The following is a 27,524-nucleotide window of genomic DNA, read 5'->3' as shown; positions in this document are numbered from 1 at the left end:
TTTAACTGATTAAGGGAGGGGTTCAGAGTAAGGTCAGATGGGAATATACTTCTGCATTTAAGGCATTTAGAATAGAAAATAAGAAGAGATGGTTACCATTTGCAAATGAAAGTTTAATTCAGCATCCTTTTGATGTTTTTTTATTTCAGTCACAGTATTAACAATGCAATCGATTGAATATTATACAATTATTTGGAGTACATAAAATGACATAAGAAGGTAAATAACTGGCCTGAATAGTGTTAAAAGTGAACTCTAATTAATAAATGCATGCAGCTATATGATATCCTTAATGGTTTAAGAACATCTTAGTGGTCTCAGATTCTGAACTTTGTGTCCATTTTTTTAATTATAAGCATATATAGATTATTTAAGGCAAAACAGCAGTTTAAAGCAAGATGGCCCATATACATTTCCTGTGATATTAATGGACATGTAGCTTTACACTTATAACACTGAAAACTTTGAGCATTAGTGTACATAAAACACAGGTAAAAAGTCTGGGATATTTTTGTTCTGGGCATTTTAAAGCTTATGCCATTATTCTGTGTGTTTTGTACCAATGTGATGTTTTTGAAGAATTCTGATATAAAATAAGTTACTTGTTTTGTCAGTATGAAAAGCTAGGATTCTGCAGCTTTATTCATACTTTGACAACCTATGTATTAGTATGTTTTAAACAGCACAACATAAATATAAATATTAGAAATTGGTTTAGTGCTCACACTGAATATTCTAAAAGCATAACCTATTGTATCTCAGATACTCCAAATTCTGGTCAAAAGATATCAAATTACCATTTGTCAGACTTTATTGTTATGTATGAAGTAAACCCCCAGTAAACTTTGTCTGTGTGCTGTGCCCACCACCTACACCCTAATACTTACTGTCATAACCGTCCTGGATACCCTTGGTTATAGAAAAGGCACTTATTTATTTATTGGACAAAAAAGAAGTATTTTTCTTTGTCCTTCTTTCTTTCTTTCTTTCTTTGATAAATTTGGGGAAAAAAGAACCATCTCACAAAACAGTGCTCAAAGCAATATGATTTGTGCCATAACAGCAGCCTTTTCACAGCTGTAATGCAGGAGCACTTAATAAGGAAGCAAAAATGCAAAACATATATCAGAAACTGCGAACTTTTGTGGGAAAGAATTTAAGAGCTGAAGATGGACTTTATCATATTGTCTTGCAATTTATAGCATTGTGAATAGCTCTTTTAATTAAAAGAAGCTGCATTAGACAATCAAATGTTACGCCTTCTTATTTTATAGTGTTTTAAGTCCATTTTTACTATCATAATATTTGTTGCAGCTTTTTTCAGATGATAAATATAACATGTATTGTAGGTTTCCATGTTTCCCTGTGGCTGAGCTGCCATGGATTATAACCAAGTAAAAGTGGCCAATATGTAAAAAACTGAGGGTGAAAGAGGTCAAGAAACAGCTGCCTGACTGTTCAGTGGTTCTGGTAAAGTACTGTCAACCTGCAGTGCCTGCTGTGTATCAGGGAGGTCTATGTATATACAGTCCCACCTTCCTCTATACACTACAGCCATTTTGTTAAAGTTACATAACACAGACTCACTTAGTAGTCAAGTTAATGCTGAGGAGGCTGAGGAGATCAAACCCTGGATTATAGGATGCAGGCCATTCTCAGCTCATACTTTTAATCCTCTACACTGACTGACTGAATGCCTGTTGCCATAGTGAATGGAGTGAGGGAGGTTACAGACCTCGTGATTAGGGGAATTGGAATCTAACTTAGGATTATAAGTGGCTGTGAGTCAGGTTTTATGTGTGCTGAGCTGTAGCAAGGTTGGTTGACATCATGGACAATGGCCCTGTTTGGTGCCCAGCTAGATTAAAGGAAAGGGGACTCATAGGTGAGGACTAAAACAACCTTGCTAAATGTACTCTGCAGCAGGTAAGGATGTAGGCAAAAGGAAGCAGGACAGTTTTACCCTGCACGATTTGACCCCAGTCTATTTGACCCCAATAAAACTTAATAAAAGCATTATACTAGTTAGTATTTTACTCAGGAATTTTACATAGCAATTTAATATATTATTTAACATTTTAATATGTAAATACTAATTTAACAATTATTTAATATATAAATATTATTAATTTAATTAATTACAGTTTTAACATGTATACAATGAAATCAATTAGGAAGTTAATATATTATTTATTATTTTTAGTTAGCCCATTAAGAAATTATGAGCAGCTCCATGTAGGTATTCTAAATTTGTGCAACTGGCACAACATAAATGTATGTATGAACGACTGTTTTATAAAGTTTTTTTTTTAAGTTCAAATTGTCTTGGCTCAAACATTAATTTTATTATTGCTATTTTAATGGGGACCAGCAGGTGACACTAGTTACATTTTTTTAAATGTTTTGCGATTAAATTCTACTTTAGATTAGTTATGCGTTACTTAATGACAACACACCATGGTTTGCATCTCATAATGGTAGCACAAGAAGTAGCTCAAGACTTAATGCTGCCAATACATTCTTTGTTTATGGCTCATATTCTTTGATTTAATCTCATACTGTCATGTACTACTGTCAGTTCCAGTATTGAATCTAGCAGATTTTAATATCTATGTAGTGTATATGAAGTTTTTAATGGTTGTTTTATGCTGTGGAAGTTGTTTTGTTTTTTATACTATACTAATCTTAGATCCATATATTTAAAGTTTTACAGTTATAGTTTCAGAATCTGTTAATGCTGGGGTTAATTTGTCCGGGGTCAAAATGTTCTGTACCCAGGGAAATACAAGGAAAGCCAGGCATACTGTGTTGATATGGATGTATACAGTAGACTTTTCCAATCATGTGAGTGTGCACGTGTGTGTGTGTGTGTGTGTGTGTGTGTGTGTGTGTGTGTGTGTGTGTGTGTGTGTGTGTGTGTGTGTCTGTGTGTGTGTGTGTGTGTCTGTGTGTCTGCATGTGCAAGTCTGTATGTGTATGTGTGCATGTGTGAGTATGTGCATGTGTGTGTGTGTGTGTGTGTGTGTGTGTGTGTGTGTGTGTGTGTGTGTGTGTGTGTGTTTGTGTGTGTGTGTGTGCATGTGCACACGTGTAGTTACACACACACACACACACTAGATCCTCACTGTTCAAGTTATAGCACTGGATTTCTATTATGGTGATAGCCTCCTAGACTAATTAGTTAGATTTGGGCCACTTATAAGGCAGTATGGGTCCTGCACTGCATATTACATTGAAGCATTTTGTAGGTGCATCATGGCAGTCCATTGCTTTCATTGGATCATAGAAGGTTACTAGCATAATGGCCCTATGGCCATTACAAGCCTAGCCAAGTTCTACCCTGATTTCCATGATCAGCACCAATTGCTCCTGTCCAGGAGCATGTGGTTTTAGCTACATCGGCCTTACATGGATCAAACCACTCCTCTGCTACACATGCAGTATATAAATGTATGGATACATGTTTCATGTTGGCATAATGGACATTGAAGTGAATGCTGCAGTAGGATGGCCACGGTGGTGCAGCGGTTAGCATTGTCACCTCACAGCAAGAGGCTCTCCAGTTCGATCTTCGGCTGGGGTGTCTTCTGTGCGGAGTCTGCATGTCCTCCCTGCGATCATGTGGGTTTCCTCCGGGTGCTCCAGTTTCCTCTCACATCCCCAAAGACATGCTGCAAGTGGATTGGACACGCTAAAATTGGCCCTAGGTGTGGGTGCGTGTGTGTGTGTGTGTGTGTGTGTGTGTGTGTGTGTGTGTGTGTGTGTGTGTGTGTGTGTGTGTGTGTGTGTGTGTGTGTGTGTGTGTGTGTGTGTGTGTGTGTGTGTGTGTGTGTGTGTGTGTGTTTGTGTGTGTGTGTCTTCCATGGAAGGTTGGGCGCCAGGCTGGCAACTTGACACCTTAAAACTCCACTGCCAATCATGAGTGGACAAGGTGATCCGCTGTGGCGACCCCTAAACGTGAAAAGCCTAGAGAGAGAGAGGAGTGAATGCTGCAGTAACCAAAACTACAGCCTTTCTTCTTATACACATGTTAGGTTGCCTTACAAAGAGCATATGCATTGGACACCATCTTCTTCTTGAAACCTGCTTGCCTGAACATGGAAGGCAGATTTTTTTCTGTTTCAGATTCAGAGAGTGACTTGCAACTAACAGAGTGTTAGTAAGTTTAACTGTGCGAGTAGTTTATTCAAAAGCTCATAACTCTGTCCAGCTGACAAGTGGCAACCAGTAGGTTAACTGAATCTCAGCAGTAGTTTACTTGAATTTATGCAATTTTTTTCAAGATATGGTATGCTGCTACAGTTAGATTTATGTGCCAATTGGGAATCACTGTAGCTTGTAATATGCCATTTTTTTGGCAAACAAAGTGTCAACATGCATAATTGTTTTAGGTGGTTAATATCTTGGTATGTCAGATATCACTGTACTGTTTCTGCTATTAGAGCTGTGGAGACAGAACGTCTCATATCATGGAACACAGATCCCATCCATGCAAAATTACATCTTTACTGTTGCATTTCATTTTTTTCTTGTTTTTAATTTGTATTTTACAAATGTCATAAACTTGGAGTTTAAATATTTTCACTGTCATGTTTCGTGTCTTCATTTTGAGAAACCTTTTATTTTATCATAGATCATATGTACCCTTTAAAAGTCCAAAGATCATAACACAAACCTCAGCTCAGTGGTGGAAGGGGGAAAATATGTACTAATTCAGGTATTGCTGTATATCGGTATTCCTCCTACTCTGAGTTGGTGTTAGTAACAGGAGTGGGGGAGGGCACAGCTGCTCATTTTAAGGGGTGCTTGGGAGGTTGCCGCCTACAAAAATTCTTTAAATATGTGAGTCAGTATCATAATTTGCTGTTTTTTGTCAGTATTGCACTTAAGACACTGTGTGGATACTGGGGTAATAATAATGATAATAACAGTAATAATGCTATTAATATTAATGTTAGTAATAATAGGCTAGTCATCTATAAGCAGAGTACTTTTACTACAGTAATACCACTTTACATAAGAAATTCATTAGTTGATTTGGTTTAGTAAAAATAAACTGTATTGTAGGTCATAAGTTCTTATAATTTATTATATGAAGTGAGCAGCCTTTGCGAATTTCAGTGCATCATCTTCATGGGAGATAGCATCCTCATCAGTTTCCTAAATGACACCATGAAATGAGTCTGAGTGTGTGACTAAAAGTCTGGAGCTTTGTTTATTATAATTAATTCTAGTGACTGAGCACCCAATGACTGAGTAGTTGTGCTTGTTTTCAGAAAACAGTAGAAATCACCTTGGCACAGATATATGTATATATCTAGTTTTCAAAAAAGACTTTTATTAAAATCACTCTGCATTGGCATAGTAATGAAAAGGAAATCTGACAACAAGCAACGTATAACTTCCACTGAGTGCTAAGTGTGCATTGGTTCTAAAATCAATTATGTGTCTGAGTCGCATAAAATAAATATGACTTGAAAGTCTGTCTTGGAGAAGTATAGATTACCTTTATCTACCTCCATAATTCAGTATTAGATTAAAAATTAATTAAAATTAGATTTCTGCAGTCATTAATTATAAACAAAATTATGCATCAGTTCTCATATAATAGCCTAATGTTATGTTTCTGGATTCTTCAAGAGATGCTAACTAAATACATTTCCAGTTAGAAAAGTTGAATTAGTTTTCTACAGTGCTCCTCATAGTTTGGCATTAACTTGTGGATAGAATAGAAAGGAAAGCATTTTTATTAGGCCAAAGCAACCACTTCCATTCACCCCATGTCTGACATGCCACTCAGTAGACCTAACATAATTCTCAGCTTAAAAAATAGATGATATAATACGAGACTGACAAATTAAGATGGAAACAAGAAAATAAAAAGACTGTAGATTATGACAGCACAATAACATTGAGAAGATACCCTGATCTCAGACTTACTCCACCTAATATCTAATAGAAAATCAATTAAACCGTTTGCAGGATACCATAATGGGTGCATTGAGTAAACAAGATAAAGTATTACTCCACTGAGAAAGGGGTGAATAAATATGTCATTCAGTATGTTCTTCTGATTCCTTCGTTAGGGTACATCTAACACTAGCTAAATTTAGATTACCCTGTATCCTTTGCTTTAATATATTAATCCTCTGACATAAGGTAGGTAATTCCAGTGACATCCATATGGATAACTTAAACTTCTGAGTCATCAGTACATGATGTGGCGTTTCATTTTAACATATCCCTTCTCAGTGCAACAGGAGATAAGTGTATCACACTTGCCAAACTGAAAGTAGGTCCTCATATGCAGAATAGCATCTTAGTTATTCCTGCCTAAAAATTCTCTAATACAATAATATAATATAAAATAGGATGACAAGAGTTGAAGGTCTCGTCCTCTTCCTCCTTGAATTCATCATCTAGCTGAATTATCTGGAAAGATATAAGCTAACCAATGTGGGTAAGACAAACATATTGTGAAGTACTTTCAGTTATAAATCAGTCATTACTAGATACAAATCAGAGTTGTAATGTTTTCATCAACTTTATATTTTCCACTAACAAGAATGATTTACCCAATACATTTTCTCACAACACCAAAAAGCTTCTTTACTTGGCCAGAAAAGTGTCCTATGAATAATTCACTGAAATGGTAATAATCCACTTTGAGGCTTTAGTCTGAATGAAATCTAAGAAAAGACTTAAGCGTCCAGAATGAGCATACTGTTATCAATGCTCTGAAGTAATTAAATGACATAAGATACAATATTTATAAACGTGCAATATAGGTATGTCACATTCTTTCTACAAATTATGTAAAAAAAAATCGACCCCATTCTGACAAAGCAGTTGTGACACGGTTAGTCAACACAGGCCCAATCTGGGAAAATCTCCTGACATAGTGCTGGAATTTCATGTCAACAGTATCAATAGGCACGCAATGTGTATTTTAATATTCCACATGGAATATTCACAAGCTGCTGGATTACTCCGACTAACACAAAATAAAGAATCCAAGGAGATCTTCTCCCACTGCAATTAGTTTCCAAGGCATATTATAATCCAGCCTCTTTGCAACTGTCCAAATAAACAACATGAAATATCTGAGGGACACTAATTGTACTGCAAAGCGAAGTTGCATGAAAGTGTTATTGGTATGCAGGTTTAACTAGCAAATACTCATTTCTGCCATTCTACTCATAGCCCTTTGCCTAGACTTTACCCTGAGGAATGCTTAATATACAACAATTTAGGAAATGACATTATCCATAGGTACGTCTGTTATAAAGGTAACATAAAATATTTTCACCTAGTTATATATGATTAAACTCTTCACACATTTCCCATAAAATTATGCAACAACATAGTCTGGTATGAATAAACCAAAATCATTCGATTGATGTTTTAAATTAAATATTTGCAGGCTGAACTGGAACTCGTCCCTTAATGCTGGTGGCAGTTCAAAACCAAGGCAGAAACTTTTGCATCTGTTAGACTGCAGATTATATCTAAAAACTGTGCCTAAAGTATACAACTGCTGTTATGGAGATGGAGTTAGGACTTAAACACCAATTCCTAGCAGAAAGATGATGTTTCTCACTCCTGACTTGCTTTATCTTATAGAGAGAATGCTTGCCCTTTAGGGCTATTGTTCTTGGGGAACAAATTTGGTAACTGAATCACCAGAGTGCAAGGCTAAATAAGCAGTTGGGATGAGAAAAAAGGTTGCCATCACACATGTCCAATCACTGGGGGATTTCACCCTTCTATATCTCAAGTAAATAATCTCATCTTAAACAATCTATATTTTTTCATCATCCAAGTTTAAAACTACACAAGATATGTTTTGTTGATTAACATATTCTTCTGAGGGTAACAACCTTTTTTATATTGTCAAATATTAGTCTATTCTTAATAAAAACATAATGATCCCATAGTGATCTTTACATTTGAGACAATTAACTATTGTTGGTAATCTATGAGCTGAAATCTTCTTCAAGACTGGGATTTGATGTAATGGTTTATGTAAGACAGATGTTAGTGCTTTCTTCTAGTAGAGTAGAATCTCAATGTAATCCAGTGTGCACATTATAGTCTTAAACAGATCTGGACAGATGGCATCTCCCATTAATTTATCTTAACTATCCAGGGGTCTCTTTACTAGCAATTGAATTTTTATAATTGAAATAGATGTAATGAACCACTTAAGTTCCTTAGTGATTAAATAAAGTAGAGTTAAAGTACTCCAAAATTCATGAATTTTATCTGACTCCTCCTCAACTGCAGTTTCACATACCATCTAAGAAAATATCTGACATGCTTTCAGAATCTTAGCTATACCAATTGCAAATGTATCTAAAGTAGCTATGTGTTACCTACATCATTAATATGTAACCATAGTACTACATTTCACATTGCTATCAGGGAAAGGACCTTAAATTCTCACCATGGTTATTCTGTCAGACTCTCTGTTCATTGTTTCAACTGTTTGTGCTAACTGAAATGGATTTAACAGCTCTTCAGTATATTGAGTACTATTAGGCAACGCAAACAGCCCTGCTGCCGATTTGGTCCAATGTTTCATTGTCTCAGCTCCCCACCTGTACTTATATCCATCTATGAAGATGCTCCTTAAGATCTTCCCATAAAATGGAGGCAGATAGTGATCTAGAACTGATATTCAGATCTCTGATTTTCTATCAAAGTATGAGGACAACTTGTTTCAGTTTTAAATAATGAAAAACAGAAATATTCAGGTCCTTGTCTATAGTCCTGCATCTCACAACATCATACTGAGCTTTAACATAATAAATATCTATGGAATGTGAAGCAGACCCTTGTATTGTATCAAAATGAACTGGCCTGAAATACATTCAGTCAATCTTTTTGTACATTTAGCTATCACAGTCAAGTGATTTTTTAAAAAGCCCAGCGTTGTCCCTTAAATAAACTCCTACATCAACCAGACCCAGAGTAGGGGAGACATTGTTCCTGTACATTGTTACAGCAAATAGTCTTGGTTTAGTTGTAACACTTGTATGCACCCACATTAGTCAAGTCATTAAAATCACCCACCCATAGCTATTCACCCTCTGTCCAACTAAGGAGTCACAGCAGATAGGCAGGATCTCACTTCAAAACTTTTTGTAACTTGAGGATATTAGGACTATCTAAAACAATTGCTTCTTCAGAGTCTTGCAAAATTCATATTCAGTACTTCAGTTCATATTGAAATATGTTTTCACTGTATGTAGCAAAAGTGTTTGAATTATAATTTTGCTATCAGACCTATAGGTGAACAGTTTGGATTTCTTTCCTTCAGTATTAACTGATTTGATCTTCTTCCAAGCTGAGGAATTCACAAAAGTTTTCAAAACCACAGTTCAAAAGCATTAATTTTCTAGTGCATTGCTTGACCTACAGTCCAAATCTCAAAGCTATATATCATTACTTAGAAACCAAAACTTTGACTAAAAGTACCTTTGTTGACAATGTAATATCTTTGGACTTTAAAAAACATATCCTGGTTTGTCATAGCACTCCTACCAAGAAGGACAATTTTTTTTAAATTTTGTGGCTGCAATCACCATCTGCAGAGATTTTTTTTAACTCAGCGAAACAAAATCCATCATGGATTCCAGATCTTTCTCATCTATTTACTAAGAATAAAAGGGGATACATGTTGGCTTTCTTGCAAGCCAGCTTTTGCTTTTTCTACTTTCATCATCATCTGCAGGCTCTTTATCTCTTCCTCACTTTCAGCATTCAGCGTGGTGTTATCTTCACATCTGAAGATGCTGAGATTTCTTCTACCACTTTTGATTCTAACACTTGATTCCTCTAATCCAGAATTTCACATGATGTATTCAGTTTACAAATCAAAGACATAGCCTAACAAAAACAGTCTTGTCACACTCCATTCCCAGTTTTAACTAGTCAGTTATGTCATATTAAGTTCTAATTATCACTTCTTGTCCTATATATAGGTAGCTCAGGAGGCTAATTAGGTGATCCAGTATCTCAATTTCTCTAAGAACATTCCGCAATCTGTTATGGTCCACATAGTCAAAGGCTTTAGAGTAGCCAATAACACAGAAGTAAATATTTTTCTGCAACTCCTTTGCTCCTTGTATTATCCAGGAAATGTTGGCAATTTGATTTCTTGTGTCTCCCCTCTTCTAAAGCCAGCTTGTAGGTCTGGCAGATCTTGTTCAATATATTGGTGTAGTCTTGCCTGCAGGTCTTACCTGATTAGCATCTGAAATTTGTACAAGCATAGAGAAAAGGAAATTTATTATTTATCAAGAAAGTCTGACTGGGACACAGCCCATGAAAGAAAAACTCCAGATGCATGTCTTTGGAATGTGGGAAGAAACCAGAGCAAACCCATGTAGGAAATGCAGACTCCACACAGAAGGCACCCCCAACTGAAAATCAAGCCAGAGGACCTCTTGCTGTGAAGCAACAATACTAACCGCTGCACCACTGCTTAGTTTTTAATGAGATGAAGCATAAGTATTACCCATTAGCTGCATTTATGTAACTGAAATGTGTAAGCAGTGGTGGTATAGGGGTGTGCGGAGTACTTGCTATCTGTTGATTATGCATTCAGTGTTATTTTAGTGTTTGTGTGTAATGGTAAACTTAACTCTACATTGTTTTATTTACTTATATAATGAATTTCAGTTCTGTTGCCTTGAGGTTTTGCATGGTGGTCATTTGTTGGTTACCTGGAATTCTTTCAGTTTCGTTTTAACTGTAAGTAAATTATATAAGATCTGCTGTATGGATGTGAACGTATAACCAATAGAAATTTTAATTGAGATGTAGCTATACCTGCTATTATAGAGAGCTTGCTGGTTATATATAGGTAACTAATATGGAAAATATGGAAAATGTTTGAAACTGCAAGTATCACGAATACCAAGATACTTACAGTGAGTTCTTCACTAACAAAGAGTTTCAACAAATTCATAGTAGGTATGGTGATATGTTCTGCAGGTCACAAACAACAATTTGATGACGTCACACTCTCCTACTGAATGTATAAGTTCATTTATAGCTCATTGTATTGATTAATGGAATGCTATATTACATCTAATTACAAATCTTCACAATATAGTAATTAAATTCTTCATACTAAAATGGGTAGGTTTAGCAGTGTGTCTTTCTTTTATGTTTTGTTGTTGTCCATTTCACAATTTTTGGGCAATACCATACATTTTAAAGTATAATGATTGTGTAAAATTCTAAACATTTTCAATCTATGATGCCTAAATTTATCCTTAGAATTAAAGACTTTTTGAATCAGGATTAATGTAATCTTATGTGATTTTGAAATGTGGACGAAAGGAGAAAGGTATATTTCAAGCACTGCTAGCTAGGTTCAAAGGTGAATATAAGGCTAACTGCCATAAAGTGCCATTTTAAGCCTAACCAATAACTCAAGGTCAGAGTCAACCCTTGTACCTTGTGTCTACAAGGTGACAATCTAAACCATTATGCCAAACCCACCCCTAAGTGTAAGGAATTAAGGTTATTAGTTGCTACTGCATTTTTCTTGTAGTCCATGCTTTGATCCCCTTAGCCTCCATTTGCCTGCTGTGCAGCTTTCAGTAACTCTCTTAGCCAGACCATTCCATAGTAGGATCTCCTGGGCTGCATGACTATAAAGATGTATTTTAGTATTGTTTACAATGACTATTGTAATGATACTGGCTGAAAACCGATTACATTTTTCAGAATTAACACATTTATCCACGCCTCTGTGACCAAAAATAGCACTCAATCCAGTTATACAGGCATTCTTTTTAACCAGCAAAGTGATTCAACTCTTCCCAGCAAACATGCATCTGTTTTGCACCTCTGTAATTTAAATTAGAGGAATGTTATTCATTATTGAACTCTTGCATTTTTACAAGATTTCGATATTAGGTTGGAGGTTTCTCTTGCTTTTTTTTTTTCCTTTGATGTTTGTGCTGTGATCTGGTTTCTGTGAGGCTCAGATCAAAAATCATAAGGGTTTGTCTTCGTGATGGGGCAGTGAGGGGAATAGAAACCAGCAGATGTCGGTTATCTAGATTGTTAGGTGGAGTATACCAAGGCTTGCTTCAAAGTGATCTGGGGAATATGAGTCATAAAAAAAGATACAGAGAGGAGAACTGAAACATGTAGGAGAAATGGAAACAATGTATAACCCATGATGCCCCCAAATGCGTACAGACACGCACATGCTCGCATGTGCGCGTACGCACACACACACACTGTTATATACATTATGCAACAAAACTGTCATACAATAAATATGCCCGTTTCAAGATCCATGTACTATGCAGACAAACATAAGGTCAAAAAGAATTTAACCTTGTTAACCATTGCAAAACCAGAATAGGAGTGCATTCCAACACAGATATATCACTCATGCATATATAGTATAGCTTATAGGAATTCTGAGACGTATATTTTTTGTAGTGTTTACTGGCATGCAGTATGACTAATGACTGGTGACACCAGTGGCACATGTAGAATAGCATTTTATTATAATTCACTTTGGCAGCTCGTTGAGAGTTGAAGCTGATGGAAATAATCACTTCTAGCAGTGGGACAGTGTGAGAGGCATGCTATAACTCATCTCCAATCTGCCATCAAGCACAGTATGCAGTAGTTGTCCTTAGGTAGTGCTGAAGTGAGTGATGACATCTGTACAGTAAGAAGGGAAACAGCTGAATTTGCCAGGTGTATAGGTATGCAAGACCATTGGTGCCATCGTTAAAAATCTTCCTGTAGTTATTGAAACAGCATTTTTCAAAGGTTGCATGAGTACTAGAGAAATTGAGCATTAAGAGTTTTTTTTCCTTTCCTGGGGAAGAACAACTATCTTTGCCTAAGGGACCATGATAGGAAGTAGAAACATTCCAAGCAGTGGAGTGTATATACCATGCTATGCTAGATAACAATCTTGAAACACTGCTACAAAAGCTAGGGAATATTGGACAGCAACGCCACTAATCCATCCTTTGTGATTTGTGTTTATCCTAGTAACTGTGTCTTGCATATGCCATATGTTGCAGTGGCTCATAACCATGTAGAGATAGTGGAGGTTTGTTTTAGTCATTCTTTAGCTAGTTGGACTCTACACAAAAATTGCGGTATTTGAGGTGTATTTGGGTTTTTACTTAAATATTGCATTATGATGCTGATAAACCATGTAGCACTGGAGTCTGCAATGGAAACAACATTACACTGAGCCTTTGTGCTTAACTCTAACTGCCTTGTTCTCGGGTCACATGGCTGAAAAAAGGTTCATGGTATATTGATTGTCCCTTTAGTCCTTCCCATTATCATACTGTTTATTTGTCCTTTATTTTTTGTTGCTCTGTTTTTAACTTGAGTTTCTGAGTGCATTATATCCCTTAAACCCAGCAGAGTAAGAAGAGTTGCATTATTTGTTATGTAGATTTTAAGCTGTTTAAGTTCAAGAACTTTGGCCAGGTGTAGACAGGTATGGTCATAAGCAAACAATGAATATCCAAGTCCAGAGATGCAGCTACCTGCACTTCAGAGAATGCAAATGAGCAGCCTAGCAACCATGCACGTGGGCACTGCCATGCAGGGAATCTACACAAGTAAATACAGCTGTGGTATGCAATTCATAAAAAGGTATGCAATACACAATCCATAGAGTGATCATATCCTTAATTATGTGATCTCACAAGATCAGACAATGTAAACACATAAACAGGTGCACCTTAAATATAAAGCCATGTTTATATTAGCTATGCTGCACATGTTAGCCCATGTATTGTCAGAAGAGAGCAAAACACCACGGGAGTCTATGTATCCATGCAGTATGCAGAGCTGCACAACCGTAAAATGGATAGATAGCAGAAAAATGGAGGAATAGGGTTCCATTTCTCATCATACAGAGAGAGAATAGTATAGTGGTAAAGGTAAACTGGAAAGAGGGTAAGAAAGGAAGGGATAAAAGAATGTTCAGGAGCAGACAGACAGACACCACTATTACAGTACAGACAAATGGAGGTTGAAGTGCACACACTATGATGAGGAAAAATTGGATGGATAGAGACAAACAGAGGGTAGACAAATGATGATAGGGTGGGTTGGACAATGCACAGGGTATGCTGCATTGCACAGGAGGCAACATGAAGGGAGTAGACATGATTGGGTATAATGTGAGGTACAAGCAGCAGTGTGCTGTCCACCACCCCAGCTCAGGTGTGGGCCTCATCTTCCTCAAGTGGTTTAAAGGAAGGGACCTGCTAGGCAAGCAAATCTGCATTCCACTTCTCTCCATCCAGTGTTTATATCTGCACACTGTTATCTCCCCTGCAGCTGCTACCTCCTTTTCCAGTTGTGGCAATGGACATCTCAGATAATGGAGGTGAGCTATCTGCTGGGAAATGGCAAAAAAACCCTTCTAGTCAGGCAATTCCTGTCTCATTGTCCTTTTGTATCTTAGTCACAGCTTCAGCAGGGGTGGGACACAGTGGAGGTTATGACTGGGCAAATTTATCATCTGAACCTCCAGAGAAGAGACAGCATCTCCAGCATGACCTGTTTACATTCCAGACAAAATTGTGGTGCTAAGCTCTTGTATTGCTGGTACTTTTAGACTTATGAATATACAGGAGATTCATAACTGGGTGTTTACAGATGCCTTATAATCCAATCATGGTAACCCTCAGAAATGTATATAAGACATAATAATAAGGCATGTTTGTTGTGCCTTCTATTCTTTGTATATTTAAACTCTGAGGTAGTTCTAGTTTCTGCATATGCCTGGTCAGGTACATAGTGAAGGGAGCATTGTAGTCTATGATTGTTGTGATAAGGGCAGACTACAGTGTGATAATGACCTCTTTGGACCTAGTTACCATGCCCTTACTTATAACATGTGCAACACAAAAGGATTTCCTCACCACTGTGGCCACTTGGTGGTTGAAGGTAAGGCTACTGCCTACATGTGTACACAGATTCATGACCACTGGCTTGTCCGTTGTGGTCATATTATCAACATGTTAATTATACATGATGGTTACTTTCCAAAGTGCACAATTACACAATTCTTACAATTGATTTTAAGAGCATAGCTTTGTTACCATTTGTTAGTCATAGATAGGCCATCATGAAGAATGTTTGTGTCTGTAGTGGAGTGAATGATAACCACCAGCTTAAAATCATCTGCAAAGTTAGTTATCCATTAACCTTTACCATTTGCATTCAATTCAGAGAAACAGATGCCAAAAAACAGTGGCCCCAGTAGTGAGCCATGGGGAACTCTTCTAATTACTGAACTCTTGAATGTGGCTTCACCTAGTTTGACCTTTTCGGCCCTATCAGTGAGCCATTGCCTATTAAGCAGGTGATAAAAGGGTTTATACTTAATTTACTGAGATTGTCTATAATGCCTGAGTTGGGTAATGTATTAAATGCTTGGCCATGTGGAGGTATGCTGTGTGCACAGTTTTGGCCAAATACATTGCTTTTTTGTCATTCTCAGTGAAGTCCATCATATGTAATAGGCATGGCCATCCCTTAACAAAGCTGAACTGTGATGGGTCCAACATCTGCATATCTATATCCTCATTTATCCTGTCCATGATGACTCTTTACATGGGGTTACATATGAGGCTGGTCAGACATATGAGCCTGTATTTTCCCTGAAATCCTTTGTTCAGGAGAATTACTGTAGCCATCTCCCATTATCTGTGCACAAAACATGACTGTAGGCTACAGTTGAAAAGTGCTTCAAGTGGACCACAGAGGTCATGTTTCATGGTATTTAGTAAACATCCCTGAATGCTGCTGGGGCCCATTGATGCAGTTTATTTTGGCTTGGAAAGTGCATTGCACAGCTGTTCACTAGTGATAGTTGTGTGGAATGTGGTAAATGATATTTCCTTCAGGAGATCAGGTGGTGACTAAGGAGATAAATTTCAACTGTACCTCACATTTACATTCACACCCAGGCATAGCTCTTCAGAGAACATATGCAAGGAAAGAAAAGGGTCCTGCTAAGTAATGAGCATCATGTGTGATTTACACCTGTGGTTGCTTATTCAACATTTCCGTGACAGTATATGTGTATGTGCTGAGAATTCCTAGCTTGCTTACCTATGCACGTTGATGTTACTTGATTGCAAATGACTGTGTATGTGTGATTTATACATGGCCATTTCTGTGGACATCAGAAATCATTATACCCATGCGACATACATCTGTCATTTATAGAAATATATTTTGGGTTAGATTCTATAGTATTCTGTGTGCCATACACATGCATTTGTAGTGTGTTAACTTACCTTGTCCTGCTTTTCTCTGATGTGGGCCCTGTTTGGCCATCTCCCTTACACCTTCGTAATTCCATATTATATTTTGAAGATCAGGAAGCAGTAGGGAGAAGTACACTGTTATAAAACCAGCTGAACCTCAGGAAGCAGTGCCACCCACTGGGAGATGCAGCAAAGAAAACAATGGCAGCTGGTAGCAGGACCTCCCATTCTAGAACCCCCATTGGTCCATTTTCAGGGAGAAATACTTCTTCCCCTGTCTCTGATTGATTCATTTTTTGGACCTCCATGGGGGAAGGTTCTAAAGGGTCTAATGTAAAGTCAATAGACATGCCATTGTGTTCAGCCCAACCTAACCGACCATCAGACTGATCATTATTCACTGACACAGGTGGTTGAGGATAAGCCCTAGCCCTCTCATAATCAAACCTATCCTATCATATTTTCTTTTGTTTCCTAACCTGAATGTTGGAAATAATTTTGTCAACCTTCTCAAACAGTTTATCATATTCCGCTCTAAGGAAGGAAAAAGCCAAATCATTTTTAATATTAAACTCCATCTGATTAATTTCTGCCTTTAATATATCCGTACATTTTTGTTTAGATTTCACTAAAACTTCTAGCAATTCCCAACCATGTTTAGTAAGTAAATTAATCAACTCATAGTGTTGTTCAGAACCTTTGACTAAGACCACAGGAAACTTCCATGTATGGAGTCTCTTGGGTACCAAATTGCTTGTAATTATGAAGTGTGGATAGTTTCTTTTCAGATAAATCCAGCTGACTCTTCACTGAAAGTCTTTGATCAACACATTGTTCTGAAACTCAAACCTAGCATGTAGCCATTCACCAATATTGAAGGCTTTACCATCACTATGGCTGCTGTTGAAAGTTAGTCCATTGTCTCTTGTACAGGAAACAATACAGATTTCCTCAGATGTATGCCTCAAAACAGATTGCATACACTGTGCTGGTGTGATACTAAATATACTGGAATCACTCAAACCTTTAATAACAGACAACACATCCTCCACCTGTTGAATGAGTTGTAGTATGAGTTGAGTTAAGTTATCCATGTAGCTGTGGAACACATCATGGGTAACTTAAACACCAGCACTCATCTCCTTATTACTTCTGGATTATGACATCACCATCCATGGGGGTCAGAGAGACAAACACACAAACCAGTAACCAATAGGAAAAAGAACACTATAATAAAACCAACTGATCCTCAGGAAGCAATATCACCCAATGGAAGATGCTGCAAAGAAAATGATGGTGTCTGGACACAAAACAAAATAAAATCCTTCAATAATAAGTGATGTAAGTGGAAGGAAATAATCCACATGCTCCAAAACCAACAAGCACCATTGATTGATCTAAGCCCTTTCTTCCCCACAAAGAGAACTGGGACTTTATCAGAGATACAAAATGAAAAACATCACTTTCTTATATAATTAATACTATCAATTAAAACACATGCCCATTTAAAGTGAACCCATACAATAACAGAAACATTTTTTTATAAGTATAAAAACACAGTAAAATTCGATTATGTATTGCACACAAACGGTACCCTAAATATAATACCCAGATTTAAACATAGTTTAAGGATTTAAATTTTAATAGTGGTCCACTGAAGCACATATCATTCACCCCAAAGGGAAGTGAAGTATGTAATTTAATCTTCAAAAGCACTTCTTTTACTTCGAGCATAGTTTTCCATGTACCCCCCACAAACACACACTATCCAGATTGACAGTGTCTAAAGCAAAACATCTAAAAGTATGATCTTCGTGTGGAAGAATTTGTTTGCAAAGAGCATTGGTTAAGTTGTGCTTAGAAATTCTCATGTATGCATTCCTTAAATAGTGTTTGCGTTTTGCTTACACAAAACATCAGGCATATTTGGCAAATAGCAAAATAAAAACACCTGTAGAGCAAAAACTAGCATTAGGTGATGCAGTGGTGCAGCGGTTAACGTTATGACCTCACAGCAAGAGGTTGTCCAGTTCAATTCTCAGCTGGGGTGCCTTCTGTGCAGAGTCTGCATGTCCTCCCCGTGTTCTCATGGGTTTCCTCTGGGTTGTCCAGTTTCTTCTTACATTCCAAAGACATGCATCTGAAACATTTCTCCTTGGGCCTCTGCTGAAAATAGGCTCTCTCTTAGACTTTCCCAGTCAACAAATGTTAAATAAATATAGCCCACCTTTGATATAACCAAAGTGTTTGATAAATACCCTCTCTCCTTCATAAATAAAAGGACAGTGTGCACATCTGCCATATTTGTAGGTGCCCATTTTTTGTTGTTACATCTACTATTGTAGGAGTGAATATCAGAAGTGCCCCACAATCATTCAATGTAATTTTTGATACACCAGTCTTTACAGAACACAATACACACAATGCTTTCCACTGCTTGCCTATTTATCCATCCCATCTCAAACATTTTCCAATTTCTTCTGACGAAGAGATAGTGTCAGTGTCCCCATTGAAAGAGAGTATGAGACCATGGTTAAACATATTTTGAACCTTGCAGGAGTCTTTCACTACAGACTAAATTCCCAGTAATGGGTAAAAGACTCCTTCAAGTTTTTTTGTGGTGAACCTCCTCAAAAATAGTTGAAAGAAATTCAGCTGGATATTTCCTTCTCAAAAGCATAGATCTCAGATTGTCAGTTTCCTCATCAAGCATTTCAGGGCTAGGAAATCATATGACAAAGCCAGACCAACTGTCTTTTACTAACTCTTTCTTTCATTAAGGATTACAATAATGGACAATTTGTCTCTAAGGTATATAGAAAACCTACACATTCTAACAGTCTTTTACACCTTGACAGCTGTCACCCCACCATCAAAAGAAATCCTCCACATGTATAAGCATCATGTCAAAGTGCTTGTTGAGTATTTAAAAGGAGGTGGTTTGTATAATACCCAAAATGTCCCCACTTCCTAGATATAGGTTCATAGGTAAGTGCTAGGCTAACTGCCCTTGTAGGCCATTTAAAAGACTAGTCAACTTCACTTCAAAGATAAGAATCAAACTCTGTAATTTGTGTCTGTGAGGTAAACACCTTAACCATTATGACAGCTCTCAACCCCAAAAGGTCTCTGTACCTACTACAGAACTTGTTATAAGCATCTTGGACTCTACAGCTACAAACAGGAAAAACACTTATCGTGACACGCACCCACCAAAACCCATGCAATGTCCTGATCATCTGTAAAGTGATCAGTCTTCTCTTGATTAATTACATTATATGTCACCAACTTGTAGTAACATTTGCCTTGGTGAGGGATGGTACCTCATGCATACCTCTTAGAATTACTGTATGCCATTTTCCAGTGGCTGCTGTGACACTAAATATTCTCATTTTCTGCAATGACAACATCTTTGATACACTTTGCCCTTTTATAATCACAGAACTGCACAATTTTTATTCTGTATTGTTTCTGTGCTTCTGTTTGCCAAGTACCAAGCCCTCCCTGAATGATGAGCAAACATAAAAGTTGTTTTTAAATTTCCATGAAAGAATATGGCTGATCATTTCACACATATCAGTGGAAGAAGAGTTGTATGCCTAAAAACATAAACTTGTGTTAAAGTGTCTCCAAGAACCAAAAAGCTCAGTGCCTCTACTCCCTACTCAGTGTTATGCAGACCCTTGAGTGGTGATTTCTGCTCAGTTTTTCATGCCATGAAAACCTCACAATCCAATCTCATTCACCAAAATAGAACCAATGATAAAGCAAGCATCTGCACTAAAGAAAAAACTTAAGTGACTTCATCAACAACACCAGGTGGTGTAGCAAGTACCTAATCCAACATATGCCCCTCCCCTGGAATCAGTTGCCTTTAAATATCAAAGTATTTGCCCAATAATCTTTAAAGCCAGTCTGGATGACTGAATGGGTGCAGAAAATGTACTTAATGGGGGATATTATTTGTATCCTAGCAGTATTGCATGACCTATTTTATTTATTTATCATTCATTGATCAGGTTAGTCCCACCAAGCAAGTAGCATCTTTTTGGGGAGATATTAAAAAAAAAGTATGCTAAGACAGTTGGAAGCAGCAAAGAGCAAGTAGAAAAAAGAGATGACAGCATTTGGTGAGGATATAAAGTAAAAAGCATAATGAACCACCAAACCATCAAAACTGACATCAAATGTGTTTGTTGTCCAGCAGCGTGATTGTGGGGATGAAGAAATATATCCTTTTCCCCACTGTAGTGCAGTCTCGGAGTTGGTATATTTAAGTAGGGTTGGTGTGAGAGGCACAGCCCCCCACATGGGGGGTGCAGGGGGGGGGCTTGCCCTCCTGCAAAAAGTGTGTTAATGTAGTTTTACTTCATTGGGTTTCATGTACCTGCTTTTGATGACGTGATGTGTTCAATGTTTCCATTTTCGATGGTTTGGTGGTTCGCTGAATTTGTAGTTCGGCGTTTATGTGTCGACGAAGATGTATTTGACATACTGCCCATTCGAGGTTATAATATAGACTCCTGTAATTTTACATTTGGGTGTGAAAGTCCAAGAGGTAAGAGATTTCATTCTAATTAATAAAGAAACATTTTGTGACATTATTTTTGAGACTGATCGTGGAATGGAAAGAAGAGAGACAAAATTATAATCCTTGGAATAATTATGTCATAAAATCTTTTTTTTTTTTAAGAAACAACATCAAAGATACACCATTTTGAACAGAAGTGATTGGACTGTAATGTTGTTTTGAAAATGGAAATGGAAAAATTGCACAAATTCCAAGTGTTGATGGTAATGGGGGAGTTGTAAAATATTGGGAAAGTCAAAACCATGATTTTTTTTTTTTTTTTGCAGGAAAGAAGGCCATTTATTTATTTAGTTTATTTATTTGACATTTGTTTACCAGGGCAGTATGACTAGGGTTCTAGGATCCCATTTTCAACAGAGGCACGGGGAGAAAAGCTTCAAGGTAAATGAGAATTAATAAGCTCCTAGTTTCCTAGGTGTTTACTAGGCTAAAAACCACAAGGGCCTTTTTAAGCCTAGCCATGCATCCAAAATCAGAGTCAAGTTCTTATACCCTTGAGAAGTATAAACAGGAGCTTGGAAGATGAAACATTTACAGCAAAATTCTTATACAAATACAATACATATGCCAAAAATGTATTGGAAGAGACATGCCAGACTTCCTGTAAACAATTGTAATAAAAAGAAACACTATATCTGTGGGAAAACAAGACAGGATGCAAAAAGGTGAACTAGATTGTTATAAATGTAAACAAACTAGGCATTTATGGATGGACTATAAAAAAAGAATTTAATGATAATGAAAAGGGGACGGATATAAAATAAAATGAAAAAAGAACTGAAATTGAAACTAAAGATAATTTAGTAAAAGAAAAGGAAAAAAATAAAGAATAAGAAGATAGAGAGGTGAAAGAAGAAGACTTAGAAATCAACAGTGAAGAAGGTATAAAATAGAAAGTAGTGACAGGAAAAAAAATTCTATGAGAAGAAGAGTGAAAGATAAGAAAGATGAAGTTTAAATGAATAAATTTAGAAGATAAAGGAAAGGAAATGGGTAATAGGTAATGTAAATTAGAAAGGGTGAATGATTCCCTTTAAATTAAGGACAAGAGAAAGCAATACCTGAAGAATTTTTTCAGTAAATTTAAATAATATAAAGATACTATATGAAGGATAGAAATTCTAGATTGGTGTAATAGATGTGATGTATATATAACTGTATTAGAAGACATAAGATGGTTTACAAATGAAGCAAGATTGCAAGGAGAGAAAGTGTGGGATGGAAATAAAATATGGAATTTGGGAAATGACGATTGTTCAGGAATAGCAGTATTATGTAGAAGTGTAGTGAAGATATTAGATGTAACACTAGTAAGAATGGAAAGATTGACTATTATTGCTGTGAGATGCCAAGAAAAAAATATATAGAACTATAGCTTTATATGCTTATGCTATTTGAAAAGAAAAGGAAAATTTATTTCAGCAACTGTTGGATTATGTATAGTGAATATCAAAGGTATAATAACAGGGAATGTTTACTGTGATTTAAAAAGCAAAACAAAAAAGAAAGGAAAATATATAAGAAAAATAGCAGAAGTTATGAAATGTGGTAAACTGTTTATATGGAACAGGACATTTTTGGATGTATAGAAAAGGCATTCTTAAATCAGAAATAGACTAGTTTCATATCTGAAGGAATAAGTATAGAAGAAGGGGAAGCAGCTGTAAGAGGATTTACAGATCATTTAGCAATATGGATTGAGATAAATGAAAATAAAGAACGTAAAAAAGTAGGAAAAAGAATAAAAGGAATACATGAAGAGAATGGAATGGAATGAAAAGGGAAAAGATGGAAACATACAAATATGGATATCATGCTACTATGGAGACATTTCATGTTAGTTGGTCGGAATGGTGATTATACTTAAAAGCAAATATAAAAAACTTTTTAATAGCAGAAAGAAATAAGAAATCTATGTAGAGATATATAAAATGCATGATAAAGGAAAAGAATTATACAATAGAAATTATGAAAAGATCAAGAATGTGGTATATAAACAAAGGCACTTATTACAAGGATAAAAGAAAGAAGTGTCAGCATATTTGAATAAGATTGTGAAAGACGATAGTTGTATAATAAGAGATAGTTGTATAATAAGAGAAATAAAAATAAGGAAAGAGATGTACAAAGAAAATAAACACAGATTAGGGAAATGGTAGTTTATTATGTGAAATATATGTTTAAAGGAAAAAAGAAAAGATGTTAAAATATGGAAAATGAAATAAATCAGATCAAGTAAATAAGGAATTGAAAAAGAGATTACTATCTATGAATTAGATAAAGTGTGTAGACAGGTAAATGTAGATTCAGTAGCAAGCCTAGATGGAATAGGATATGAAATGTACAAACATTTAATGGAATGGCAAAAAGAATACTTATGTGTTTGTTAAAAGGAACAATGTAGTGACATTTTAAAATTCACCTAGAAAAAAAGGTGAAAAAGAAGACATAAAAATTGGAAACCAACAGTTCTGAATAATATAGATGATAAGATTTTTATGAAGACAATTAAAAAAATGGAAAATAAGATGACAATATAAGGGAATAAAATGCATATAGTATAAAAGGAAAGGAATATCAATAATTGACAATGATAAGAGAAACCACGGAAGACATTTTAAATAGAAGAAATGATGTAAATCTTATGGTAGGTGATATTAATAAAGCTGTTAATTCAATAGAGCATAAGACATTATGGAAATTAATGGAGGCATATATTTTAGTGGTAAAATTAAAAAAGATTGCATGCTACTGTATAGTAATAATAAGATAAGAAGTCTAGAAAATGGGTAAGTAAAGAAATAGAGATGAGTAATGGGATAAGACAAGGTTGTCCTATGAGTGTTATTTGGCTTAGTTGTGAATATGGTAATAAAAAATGTGAATTGTAAAAGAGAGTACATAATGCAAACAGGTGAAGACGTTTCAGTTTTGATGATATATGCAGATGGCATTATTATAATGACTAAAAATACTTTATGAAAGAAGACATGTTTTGTATTTTAGAGTGCTTAAAAATAGGTATGACACTAAATAAGGATAAACAATAAAGGTTTGTGACATAGGACAAAGATAGGAGGAATGCAATTTACAATGTCAGAAATTTCAGTATTCATAATACTCTTTGTAATAAAATAGAACATGGAACATAATAGGAAAATATGTTGAAGGAACTGAAAGAAATGTTTTGTTTATGAAGAACATATAGATTATCTTATAAGATAAAAGTTAAATTGATAAATTCAGTATTAATGGGAAAGATTGCATCTATATCATGCTTATTTATGATTCCAAGAATGTATGAAGAACAACTATTAAAAGTCATTTTTACATTTATATGGGTATCTAGATAAAACACAGTAAAGAGAGGAGCATCATATGTGAATAAAGATGAAGGGGGACTGGGAATTTATATGAAATGTTGAGATGGATAAATGAGAAGAAATAAGAAATTAGTAGGAGACAGTTCAAGAATGAAAACATTTGGGAGATAATGACAAGAAATGAGTGAAAAATAATGTATTAATGAAGAAATAGAAAATCAAAAAAAACCCTAAAAAGTGAATGATAAACATCAATGAGCTAGAAGAAGATCAGAAAACATGGTATAAGAATATAATTATAAAGTATTATTATGTTAACCAATGGGAACAATTACCAGAAGAAAATATTAAAGTTACAAAAGAAAGAAATAAGTGGTGCAATAGTGAAGCAGAATGTCAGGATTTTCTATGGAGACTGTGAATAAAGAAAATACCAGTGAAAGCAAATATGTCTTATAAAAAGAAAAGTGAGAAAATATGTTAATACTGTGGTAAAAAAAAACTGCAGAACATTCTTTTTTCAAATGTAATAGAGTGAAAAAATTACGTGAAGAAAACGTTTTTGGAAAATTGAAAAATAAACTAATATGGATATGACTGAATATGGATATTATAAGAATAGGAGCAAAGAAATTAAAATAAAAATGGACTAAATTGTTTTATGTAGTATGGGTAATTTAGAATGAGAGATTAAATGTGATTATGTTGAATGGGAAATGGATATTATCAGTAATATTAAGAAAATTTAGATGCTGGTTATGGAAAAAAGAGTAGGGGTCTAGTTCAAAGAAGAATGTATAAAGATAAGAAGTAGAACATATAAGGAGTCATTTTATAAATTTGTAAATATGTACAGATTTATGTAAAAATATAAATAATATGTGATATAAATACTGGACCCTACTCTTTTCGATAGGTGCCATAGCATCTTTTACATCCACCTGAGCTACCACCAGCTCAAGCAGATAGGGCCTGAATTTAACCTTGAATCCAAATGACAACACACCGAAGAGTGCATGACTCCTTATGTTGTACTGAAGTGTCAGTAATCAATCTACTGAACGGGGGAATAGAATCTACAGCTTTTTCTCCAAAGGTAAGTGCAAAGGTAAGTGTGCTACCTATTGCACCACTGACATTGATGTGATACAACTTTTATGTCCAACTCCAAATAAAGCTTCAGTTACGCTACTTTTGAAATAATCCAAATAATTTTTCATTTAGTTTGATTTATACCATATAATTTAAGAGATATAAGATCAGCATGTTCTATCTTCATTTTGTGTGGTGCTTCTTTATCTTTTGCATCTACCATTTTACACACATTCTAGACAGGATTTCCAGACAAGCTACATAGTACTCAGTATGCTCTTGCACCAGCACTGGCCACAAGCTGACTGGTAGAAGCTAGAAACAGTTCATAAGTCAGTGTTATCCCATGCGACCATATGTACAACAGAAGATACAGTATATGCAAGTGACTGCATAAGGACATGCAAATGAAATGGGTAATAAAATGAGGTCCTAATGATGCTCAAATATATACAAGGTGGGCATAGTCATGATTCATAGTTGTATTTAGGGGACTTTGGACAGTTCTGTAGCCAGGGTTGGTGGCATAGAGGGGTAAATCCTTGACTACAGATCAGGTGACTGGAGTTTTCTGCTGGGGCAATTGGCATTGGCAGACTGGATGGACAGGCTTATCCCTGAGGAGAGGGAGAAGATGTGTCTGAGCTTGTCAATGGCCCCCTTGGCTGCAAGCTTAACAAAAATTTGCCACCCTATGAATCTATACATAGCTATGCATATAAAATATGAAGGAGAAAACTTACAATGTAAAAGTTGTATGTACATAATACAAACAGTATAGCATTGTTTGACCAGATGTGAAGAAGACATAAACAAACTAGACACAAATTAATGTCATAAAGTATCAAACAAGTTTTCAGTAAAGAAACAGGAACATTTCTTGGTATTAATGCAGTGAATGGAAGATAAGCTAATGCTACTCCAACATTTCTCATAGGTAGGGAAATGCCCTACATCATTATAACCAAGGTATTAAAACAGTTTAAAAATAATGAAAAATGTTAAAGAGTGCCATCAAAGGAAACAGTGTGAATAGGCTATGCAAGTAGTTCCTTTGCTTAAAAGAGCTAAGTCCAAGGATGTTTGTATAATATGGACATTTTATGGTCATGATTATCCCACATTTAAGGACTGTTTACTAAACATAGAGGCAGCTGCAGAAAAAATGTCATGACATAAGTCTGCTTTCATATGAAGAGATAGCTTCCATGAAGTTTTTGGCAACTAACACACACACACACACACACACACACACACACACACACACACACACACACACACACACACACACACAATGGTCATGCCTTAGAGAATCCCCACACATGGCCATGCAGGCAGGAATAATGATAAGCACACAGATAATCAGTGAATAACTTGTAGACAGATTAAAACAACTTGCCCCATAATAAACAGTATCAGTCATACATGTTTTAGAAGGAAGTCTCTTAAAATGGTCATGTGGTTAACACAACTGGGCAATATCAGCAATAAGACAAAAAAACAGCTGAACAGTATAAAGACCTGAGAATGTGTTACAACAGGGGTCATAATTTGGACTTGGAAACATTTATGATATGCTTTGCCTAACCTTGTGTAAGTGTCGCATGCTCTGATTGTTCTCTGCTGAATTAGTGTGAAAAGATATAGACAAAGACCTCTGAACACATCTTCAATGATTTGAAGAAAATGATCATGTGACTTGAAGTACTTAGCTGCTGTGATCTATGTCTGTCCACATGTTTATGATGATTCACTGTATGGTGCTGTCTGGCACTGTTCTACCATAGACTTTACCAAAAGATTGTGCACATAGAAAAGGATCCCTTAGCCTCATTAGAAGAGTGAGAACATTCCATAAATAACTGTACAGGAAAAGCCTGACATGGACAATATATGGCCTGCCAGTGCTGGCCATTTTCATCTCAACTAATCAAGCTTCTCTGATAGCTGTAGACTGGTGGCAACACTGATCCCTGTTTTGGGGACACAGTTTTATACCATAGAGTATGAAAGACAAACAACATGAAAAAAGTGATGCACTATCATGGCTGTCCTGCAAAAGCACAAAGGCTCAGCATTGGTAGGCATGTCAGAGGTAATACTATGCAGTACGTTTTGAACAGCTAGCCATGGTAAATGCAAGTATTCAAATGGAGACTAGTAAGGACAAAGAATTGTCAGAATTATATGGATTACTTGAAAAGGGATGGCCTAATGATAATGACA

The sequence above is a fragment of the Protopterus annectens genome, chromosome 17.part0 (genome assembly GCF_019279795.1).
Source record: "Protopterus annectens isolate FY-2018-M chromosome 17.part0, PAN1.0, whole genome shotgun sequence".
NCBI lineage: Eukaryota > Metazoa > Chordata > Ceratodontiformes > Protopteridae > Protopterus > Protopterus annectens.
The sequence above is the reverse complement of the archived record's forward strand: the minus strand, read 5'-3'. Positions refer to the sequence as shown.